This window comes from Palaemon carinicauda, chromosome 43, assembly GCF_036898095.1.
Source record: "Palaemon carinicauda isolate YSFRI2023 chromosome 43, ASM3689809v2, whole genome shotgun sequence".
NCBI lineage: Eukaryota > Metazoa > Arthropoda > Malacostraca > Decapoda > Palaemonidae > Palaemon > Palaemon carinicauda.
Window position 1 is genome coordinate 12870366 of NC_090767.1, and position 10579 is coordinate 12880944.

A 10579-nucleotide genomic window follows, 5' to 3' on the forward strand; every position below is an offset into this window, starting at 1 on the left:
AATGTAAAAAATATGAAATATAAAAATTAAAAAAAACAAATAAGCTAAGTTAGATTAAAATTTCCGTAGTGTAAGTTACGGTATGTTATCGCAGTCACCATCTCTACCTCCTCACCGATCGTGTCTCCTCGTGCGTGTGTGTGTGTTTGCGCATACGCACACGAGTGTGTTTGTATCAATACTGTATTTGTTTTAGTTAATAAAGGAATTCAGATTCGCTGATATTGTTTTTTTAGTTACATTTAACTGTCTTTCAACTCGTTAACGCTGTTAAAAATCATATGTACACAACACATTTTTGTTTAATCTCTCTCTCTCTCAGAAAAAAATAATAGACGTCTCTAACACTAACAGTGAGAGAGAGAGAGAGAGAGAGAGAGAGAGAGAGAGAGAGAGAGAGAGAGAGTATTTATTTAAAGAACATGTTAACACCATGTCTACCTTCTCGCCGATCGTCCGTCTCCTCCTGGCGTAGCAAATCCTACACATGCGTTGGCCTGTCTCTAAGGTAAAGTGGCAATAAAACACATTTTTTATTTATTATTTCTTTATAATTATCTTTTTTACATGCTTCTTTCATATTATGCAGTTATGTTATTGTTATGTGTAATTATGTGTAGCCATTTATTAAGGATTTATTATGGGTTTTTAGGCTGAGGAACGAATTAAATGAATTATGGGAAAATTCGTTTCTACATCCGAACATTTTCTACATCCGAAGTTGGTTGTGGAACGAATTAAATTCGTATGTAGAGGTACCACTGTACTCACAGTAGTAATATAAAGCAAGAAAGAAGACACTCTAAGATGTTTATGACCTCCAAACACTTTTACAAAGAACAAGAAAATAAAGAAAAATATTAATATCAGATGCTTAATGATACTCCGGACTTTGGGCAAATATTTCACGTATACAATTTGGTAAGATTTTACTTGTCTAGTGAATGACAAGCAGAGAGAGTTGATCCTACATAGGAAACAACTTTTTAAAGAATTCAAGGCACTTAAAACAAACCACTGCACATCCCAAAGATAATCCGTAAAGGGGCAAAACCAACAAGAATACAATAAGACCCTAATTACCCTTTCACCCCCAAAGGATGTACCGGTACGTTGTTGCAAAACACTGTTAATTACATGTTTTTACATATTTTTGATAATTTTATGAGAAACTTCAGGGATTTTCCAAAAGAATGAGACCAACCTGACCTCTCTAGGACAAAAATTAAGCTTGTTAGAGCAATTTTTAAAAATTATATAGCAAAATGTGCTCAAAATTTAACCTTATGGTGGAGGTAAAAGGGTTAAAACCCCTTAGAGGTGCTTTTTTAAGCGGGCCGTGTCAACCCCACCCGCTTTAAAACAACCCCACTTGCCAAAAACACTCACCAGACTGCCGATCCACGACTCTGAGGAAATACTCCGCTGGGACGATGCCTTCACTGTTCCCCGGGCACAGAATGACATCGTTGGCGGACCTGAAGAACTTCAATCCACCTGGGGAAGGTGAGAAACATACTGGAGTAATAAATATGAAGAGTAAATAATAAATATAGGAACATTGAAATTACTTTGAGATAAGAACCAATTTGTGCGAGATAAAACCTATCATGTCATGCATTAATGCCGTAATAAATCATCAGGACATAAAAATTATATCTTATAGATATTTTACATTCTTTATCCAAAAATTCTTACCTAGTTCATCTATTTTCTTTTATTACCTTTCCTTACTGGGATATTTTCCCCTGTTGGAGCTCTTTCGGCACAGCATTATGCTTTTCACCTAGTGTTGTAGTTTAGTTAATAATAATAATAATAATAATAATAATAATAATAATAATAATAATAATAATAAACTCTCAGAGATGAGAACAATCTCTTAAAATGACAAATTCGGAGATAATTTGTATTTTTCCTAACCATACAAACCTTAACTATTTACATAGGGTTTACCTTTCGGCGTAGCTGAAATGGCGAGCCATTAGAATTTAACGAGGGTGTATTACCCCCGCGCTAGTTAGCAGGGGGGTAGGGGAGTGGTAGCTAGCTACCCCCCCCCCACACACACCGGTGAACTGCTTCACTTCACTTAGAGGTAGGATTTGCCTTGGGGGACAGGGCTGGCGGGCAAATATGTGTAAATAGCTAAGGTTTGTATGGTTAGGAAAAATACAAATTACAGTATCTCCGAATTTGTCATGTGTTCCGTAACCGAAATACAAACCACGCTATTTACATAGGGTGACTTACCCTTAGGAAGGGTGGAAAGTCCCCAGCCTTACTGGCTTTGGCTTACCCGGGGACTCAGAATCCGAGTGAGCAGCACTCGAGAAAAAGAGTTCCTGCACCTCGCAAGTTTCTTGCTACGCAAGAAACATGCGGCCTACATAAGCTTATATGTGGCGGGAAGAAGTGTGACTTGTCCTAGGAAGTCGACCTGAAGTCCTTTAGCTGGAATTCTAGGCTAGGACGTTCCCAATACCACCTCGTCAGGGTATGGGGGACGCGACAGTATTAACTTAATACTAGGAACACAAGGAAGCATGGTTTACCTGCAGAGGTTTGAGGTCAGCTATGCAGAGAACCCAGGATGCTGCTTTCTCCAAGAGAGGGGAGGATGAAGAAAGAAGTAAGGGCCAGACATACTTCTTTCATTCATGCAGTCTAAAACCAGATACAATGCCCTCAACCTTCTACTACCTGTCCAAAAAGGAGCCTGAGGTTAGACCAGCACTTGTGTAGCCACCACAGAGCCGATAGAAAACGTATCGAGGCTCCTGTGGGTCACGTCCTGCAGGTAGTGGGCTGTGAAGGTCGTTAGACGCTTCCAGACTCCAGCTTGTAGCACCTGCGTCACAGAGTAGTTTCTCTTGAAGGCCAGGGACGCTGCGATGCCTCTGACATCGTGTGCTCTAAGGCGACGTGACGGAGGAGGATCTGGATTCAGGGCCTGATGGATGACCCTTTGAGTCCAGGCTAACAAGGCATTCTTGGTGACCCTCCTCTCCGTACTCCCTGTGCTCCCAAACAGGGCTTGCACGTGAGGACGAACTGCAGCTGTTCTTTAAGATAACCCCTTCGACTCCTTACTGGGCATAATAGGAGAAGGTCTGGGTCATCTGTACAGAACAGAGACTCGAAATCTTGAAGGAGTCAACCGAAGGTCAGGGATTCCCAGATTTTGAGTCTAGTAACCAACTCAGGGACGAACCTGAATGTTACCTCCACCTATCCTCTTGAATGAGCGACGTCGTACGAGAGACCATGAAGTTCGCTGACACGCTTGCCCGAGGCCAGAGCGAGCAGGAGCACCATCTTCCAAGACCGGTGACGATCAGAAGCCTGGCGTAATGGTTCGCAAGGAGATCTCTTAAGAGCCCGAACCATGGTCCATGGAGGAGGTCTCACTTCTGACTGGGGGCAGGTAAGTTCGTAGTTTCGTATGAGCGAAGAAAGATCCAGCGAAGAGGAAATGTCTATTCCTTTCAGCCTGAAGGCTAGGCTTAAGGCTGAGCGATAGGCTTCCACTGCCGAGAGAGAAAGGTGCATTTCCTCCCGCCGATATACAATAACTCCGCTATGCTGGAATCGTGGTGTCAAGGGGAGAGGTACCGCTCCCATGACATCAACCACAGAAGACTCTCACTTCGCCTGGTAGACCCCTGCGGAAGACTTCCGCAGGTGTCGAGACATCCGCTCCGCAACTTGTTGCTGAACGCCTCTCTCTGTGAGGAGATGCTGGATGGTCTCCAGGCGTGGAGCCGAAGCGATGCTACGGCTTGTGGTAGATGTTGCAGTGTGGTTGTTTGAGTAGCTCGTCTCGTGGGAGAAGCTCTCTCAGGAGTTCCGTTAGGAGATGCAGAAGATCCGGGAACTACTCTGCATGACACCGCAGTGGAGCTATCAGAGTCATCGATAGGTTGACCGATAGTCTGGTCTTGTTGAGCCCCCCCCCTCTCAACAGACAGTACGGTGGGAAGACGTAGACGTCGATGTTGTCCCACCGTGCAGGAAGGCATCTTGCCAGAGTGCCTTGGGGTCTGGGACTGGGAGTAGTACAGCGGCAGCTTGAAAATTCAAGGCTCTCGCAAACAGGTCCACAAGGTCAGGACTTGTTGGCTACCAGGGAGAGGGGGGGTGAAAACCACTCGGTACTCTTTATCTGTGAGGCCCTGCTCAGACTGACGGAGAGCACAATCCTTTGTCCGGAATGAAGCGAGACGAGAGGGTATTGAGTGGACTTCGGTTCATCTCAGTATCTCTACTGCAAGATGAGAAAGTTGACGTTCACGGAGTGACCCGCCAAGGTCTGTTGGAAGTGTTGAAGGGCCAGAATACGGCCTTCATTCCTAACAGATTGATGTGGAGGTACCCTTCTGGTTCCCACCATAGACCTGATTCAGAGCGTGCCCCCCCCCCTGTTTTGACGAGTCCGAAAACAGCATCAAATGCGGGGGAAGGACGGTCCAACTACCCCTGCAGGACCATTCGTTCAGCAGGTCCTGAAAGGGACCAGAATGTCCGGGGAATCGTTGTCTTGATTCCACTGGGACTTAGGCCGCCGAAGGAGGGATCTCATCCTGAGGCGGCCGTTGGAACTAGCCTGGCCAAGGAGGAAAAGTGACCTAGGAGACCTAACCAAAATTGGGCTGGAAGCTCTCCTCATCTGAGGAAAGGCACTGCGACTCTCCTCAGCCTTGCAATCCTATCATCTGATGGGAAGGCTGGGAGATTGGAGTCTAAAATCACGCCTAGATATACCAGTTGTTGAGATGGAAGCAGAGTAGACTTCTCGAGAATTACCATGATCCCTAGAGCTTGGCAAAGTCCCAAAAGCTCGTCTCGGTGTCGAAGAAGGGTCGATTCCGAGACTGCCTGGGTTAGTCAGTCATCCAGAACGCGAAGGAGACGGATGCCACTCCTGTGTGGCCATGAAGATAACAGGGTGAACATTCTGGTGGGCACCTGCGGTGCTGTGGAGAGATCGAAACGCAGCACCTTGAACTGGTATAACTTGTTGTCTAGGCTGAATTTCAAATACTTCCTGGAAGACGAGCCAGTGTGCACATGAAGTCTTGTGGTCTCACACAAGCCTGATTGACTCTGCTGTTCTACGCCGAACGAAGTTTGTTCGACAAACTTGTTCAGGGTTGAGAGGTCGAGACAGGTTTCCAGCCTTCCGACGCTTTCTTACAAGAAAGAGTCGACTGAAGAAGCCGGGGGGAATCCGTCGATGACCTTTAGGAGAGCATACTTCTAGAGCATGGTCTCGATTCCTGCCCGAAGGGCTAGCCCCTTTGCCGAACTATGGGATAGGAGCTCAGCGACGCTGGATTCGCTGTCAAAGGAGGTAGAGATATAAAGAACGGGACGCGATATCCTTGGCTGATCACGGAGATCGTGCAGGAATTGGCCCTGAGTTGTTGCCACCTGAGCGCGCCACCTTAGGCATCCCCCTACTGGGGACCATGCAGGGGGGGTTGCCAATCCTAGCGTTTGCGGCCTCGGCCGCTCCCTCAGGATTATTGCCTCCCCAGGAGGACTTCCCGCCCTTCTTGTCTCTGACAGGAGGGGGCTGCTGTTTAGACACCTTGTCTTAGCTGCCGGGGCCGGTTCCTATGTCCTAGGCTGACGAGGCTGTTGTTGTTGAGGCGCTGGAGGCTTGTAGGGTCTGGATGTAAGCGCCTTTGGAGAAGCGAATCGTGATTCGACTTTCTCCACCTCTCAGCTGTCCGTTCCCCGTCCTTGGGCTCAAACCAAGGTCTTTCCAAGGATGGAAGGGTGATTGAGCTTGCCGACATCCATGGTTGAGACTTCCGAGAGGAACCTCTCGGTCACTGCATCTCAATGCTTCAACATCGAGTTTGCCCACAAGTTCGAAACTTGGTGAGCCGGGAAGCAATGGTGTTCGTGCCCGAGAGGAGGAAAGTTTCCATGGCCTTCCTGGAGTTCTCCTTGGACAAATTCTCGGATCGCAACAGGATGCCCAGAAATCCAAGCCAGACAACCTGCCACGAAGTGGCCCGCATGGCACACTTTGCGGCTTTCTCCTGGCTTAAGATCTCCGAAAACGAGAAAGTCACCTGCCAGGCGGAGAATTTCTCGAGAAAAACTCCCTGGTAAGCCACTTCCACGGAATGATGGAGAGGAAGGGCTAAACCAGGTTCTGAAAAGAAGGAGAAGAATGTTGCCCAGACCTCTCTGAAGATTCTTCCTGCTCTTGCACGTGCCATGCTCTGCGTTTACGGGGTGAGATCGTGATCTGGAAGTATGCGCTCCAGAAGACTCGCCAGGTTGCCTGTGCTACTAAAACCCAACGGGAATCGCGGTCGAAATTGCCCTGGCGCTCCCATGATGATAAATCATTGGTTCGAGCGTGGGCGAACGTGGGTGCGCCCGCGCTAGAGCGCGCAGTCGAAAGTGTGCGAGGGAGCGCGGGTGGGGGCGAGCGCTGGTGGTCAGAATCCGCTGGTGCGAAGGCGAGCGATGGTGCGTAGGCGAGCGATGGCGCGTTGAAGAGCGATGGCTCACTGGCGGGAATCGCGCTGGTGCTCGCGCGATGGAAAACCGATGGTTCGCGCGCGGGCGAACATGGGTGCGAGGGCGCGCATGCACGTGGGGGCACGGGCACGCGGTCGTAAGGGTGAGCGCAGGCGGCCAGGATACCGATGGCGCGTAGGCGGGCGATGGCGCGCTGACGAGCGGTGGTGCGTCTTGGCGAGCGATGGCTCGTAGGCGGGCGAAGGCGCGTTGGCAAGCGATGGCGAGTTGGCGAGCGGTGGCGCGTAGCGACCGATCGCGTACAGGAGAGTTAACGCGTGGGCGCGTAGGAAACCTACGACGATTGAAGCGTTGGTGCGTTGAAAACGCTTGCGCGCAGGCGAAGAATCGCGCGGGCGCGTGCGGGCGCGTAGGAGATCGCTGGCACGTAAGGAGAGCCCAGGGGAGCCTGTGAGGTGTCTTCTGGGCGGCGCAGTGTTAAGTGGAAGACTGCTGGCGCGTTGGCGCGCTGGAACTGGAACCGCGCGTGGGCGCGAAACTTCAGAAGGGCGCTGCGAGTCCAGAAGAACCTGTGAGCGCCTGTGCGGTAGCGTAGGAACTTCTTGAACTGCGCGTGATGAGGCAGGAACCAGGAGATCGTAGCAGCGTAGTTGCGCGTCGGCGAGGCGGCGAAGGAATAAATTCCTTGCCTGCGCCCAGATCCAAAGATCGTGGGCGCGTGGGCGCAGATGTGCGCTGGCGACTTCAGTGAAGAAATAATCTCCCTGCCTGCGCCCAGATCCGGAGATTGTGGGTGCGAGGGCGAACGTTGGCGCGCATTGCGCACATCAGAAAAGGGCGATCAGATGTGCGCTGGCGTGCAGGCGATCGTGGGCGTTCAGGAGACCGTGGGCGCACATGGCGCGTAGCCGCACAGAAGGTCTCAGAAGATTTGGCGATCAGGAGAACTACGGCGAGACTCAGCTACAGGAGGTCGCTTTAGTGTTGATTCAGCAGAAGTCTGGTCCATAGCAGGAGAGTATTTGCGAATAACTGCGCGCGAGCGCGCAGGAGAACGCAGAACACAGGTAAAACCTGGCACAAAAGGAACTTACTCACACCGTGAGATAAGCCCTTTGCCCCGAAGGGACCGTTGCCCGTTTGGAAAACGGGGAGGAGTGGCGCCCACAGCGCTTCTGCGTCCAGGAACGGGGAAGGAAGATCTGGCAGGAGTCGGAGATCACGAACGAACTGCCGACAGGAGAAGCGAAGCAGCTGCAACGGTCTGTTCTCGTCGAGGAGGATCCTCTGTGGCTGAAGATGAAGACGACCACGGACAGGAGCACCATCGTCAGTCCTCCGAAGAGGAGTCTCTGTTAGTGAACTCCCCCGAGGGGGAGAGAAACTCGCAGGAGAGACCGTTGGACTCACCTGGCCCCTTGAAGGATGTTCGGAGGGGGAAACCGAGCCTTCAGCAACAACAGCAGGTGAGTCCTCCGAAGAGGAGTCTCTACGAGTGTCTTCTCTCGCGAATGAGAGGGGTGAACACTTCGTAGAAGAGATAGGCGCCCCTAGGGCCGTTGGATCAGCAAGCTGACCATAAAGAGCAACCTCCGAAGAGGAGCTCCTGCAGCCGCTCAGCCCCTTGAGCGTAGCTGCAAGTGAGACCACTCAGCACCAAAAGCATAATCGCACGAACACCATGGTCTGACCTTGCAACCGCTCAGCCCCTTGAGCATGGTTACAAAAGCGGTCGCTCAGCACCAAGAGCATAACCGGCCGAGGACCAGAAAATATAAGGTAAGAGAAGTTGCCCCCCCTGAGGGGGAAAAAACTCATACCTGGGAAGGGAACCTCCCTCGGAAGGGAAGTTACCCACCCAAGGAGGCGAACCTCCTGAGCGTTCTAATGAACTAAGGAGCTGACAGTTGTCACGGGAGAACTTCTAGGAGGGGGGAACACGCCCATGACAAAGTCGTAGAGGAGACGGCAACAGCAGACTCCCCCGGCCCCAACAGGACAGCTCTGCTTCGTTGGCACAAGGCAAACGAAAAACTGGATAGTTAACTGTGAAAACAAAACAATTAGTTAACACTAATGACCCCGGGGAAACTCCGAAGAGGAACCCCTGCGGGAAAAGAACATAAGAATTACGCACAGGAATGCGCCCTCCTCCCCCACAGACACTCACGAGAAGGGGGGGGGGGAAAGGCGGAGAACTGTAACAAAACAGAATTATAACAATTATAAATATGTAATTCATCTAAGAATGTTCACTAATAGTAAGAACGAAGAACCCCGAAGGGGAGCGTTCGACGCAGAGCTGAAAAGTTAACAAATACAATTAGATTTAATTAAAAAATAACTGAGACAAATAAATGGAGTAGCAACTCAACCCGCAACGGGAAGGAAGCTATCATAATACTTAGTAGTAATAAAAGGGTGAACGACCTCAAGGCGAGAGAGAGAGACCGTAGTCAAACTAAACTCCCCAGTTTCCTGCGCTGAAAGACCAAGTTCCCCGTAGGGAAGGAGGAACAGCGGAGAAACAGATAATTAAATAAGTCCAGCGATGATGATTCCCCACGGCGCCCGCCGAAGGGAGACCGAAGGACCAAAGGAGATCGCGACCCATGAAAAGTCACCGAGGTGGCCTGAGACCACACGGAGAAGTTGTCGTACAATGAGTGGACTTCCTACACACACACACAGCACAAACACTGAAAAGGAAACTTACTGTATTTCTATACCCAAATAAAAACATAAACATAAGAATGTTTACATATATTAAGTATAAGAAAAGTAAGTAATTAAGTAAAACAAAACATTAATGGCTGCCATGCGAGGACGGGACAGAGACGTCTGTTCATTGTCCGAGCCAAATGTGAAGTGAAGCAGTTCACCAGTGTGTGAGGGGGGGAGGGGTAGCTAGCTACCACTCCCCTATCCCCCTGCTAACTAGCGCGGGGGTAATACACCCTCGTTAAATTCTAATGGCTCGCCATTTCAGCTACGCCGAAAGGTAAACCCTATGTAAATAGCGTGGTTTGTATTTCGGTTACGGAACAAATATATCTTAATAAATAGAAATAGCTGTTGGAATTCATGACAAAAGAAATATATTGTATAATAACCAGGTTATGAATTTGATACCGAAATTAACCCTGGTCTACGTAGCCAAATAGAAAGTTTATTCAATTCTAGTACAATTTACTGTTTCTTTCAATCTTCGTTTTTTTCTAGTTACACTAAAAAACCTCAAAATAAGTAGGTGGACACGACATCATTACCGACCCTAAAAAGGTTTGCTCGACGTGTGTAGTGATCACTAAAGGGTAAAGCTTTCCATTTATAGTAAATCTGTTAAATCCATAAACTTTCCTCCGTCAGTGTTACATGTGAAATGAGCTACAGTACATCATTTTGGTAAAATTAAAGATTGAAAATGATTTCCTGTTTTCAGGCATGACACAAAGACACTGGTCGCTGGAGCAGCTTCTTCCCATGAGCAGCTGACTGTGGCAGTCCACAGTGCTGCCGCGACTGACGAGTTCAGGAGCCAAATCTCCTCCCTCGGCGCAAATAATCACGAGGCTCAGGTAAAGATCTTTCCTAAGAGGCTTCATCCAAATGGAAAACCAAAGCCTCAACCTGGCTAAACTAGACTGTCCTCTCATCTAAAAGGCTGCTCATGAAAGTAGAGGCAAGGGACAGTGACATTGCCCTATCGAGCAGGACAATGCCCTAGAGACCGACCATATATACATATGATCAGTGGCCAAGCCCCTCTCCACCAAAGCTATGACCAAAGAGGGCCAGGCAATGGATGCTGATGACTCAGCAGATAAGCCCTATAGGCTCTCCCAAAACCCTGCATCCTTAGCTTAAAAGGATGGTGAGGTTACAACGACCAAAGACACTAAAAAATTTGAGCGGGACTTGAACCCCAGTCTGGCGAGCGTCAGACAGGCGATACCACATCAGCCACCACAGCACGTTCAACACGAAAGGTCAGTCTCGTCAAGACTGGCAACATCCCTCAGCAGTCTGTTGTGTGTGTGGGGATGGACCAGCATGGAGACAAGTCGACTCACCT

General features: G+C 49.2%; 1 protein-coding gene across 1 annotated transcript in view; it reads right to left on the reverse strand.

Annotated features, from left to right (window-relative positions):
• The window catches only part of LOC137633586 (speckle targeted PIP5K1A-regulated poly(A) polymerase-like), a 388889-nt gene that overhangs the window by 78805 nt on the left and 299505 nt on the right, over positions 1-10579 (reverse strand). Inside the window, exon 2 of the mRNA XM_068365855.1 lies at positions 1390-1497. The gene's annotated coding sequence lies outside the window, so the exon portion shown is untranslated. The remainder of the gene's footprint in view (positions 1-1389; positions 1498-10579) is intronic.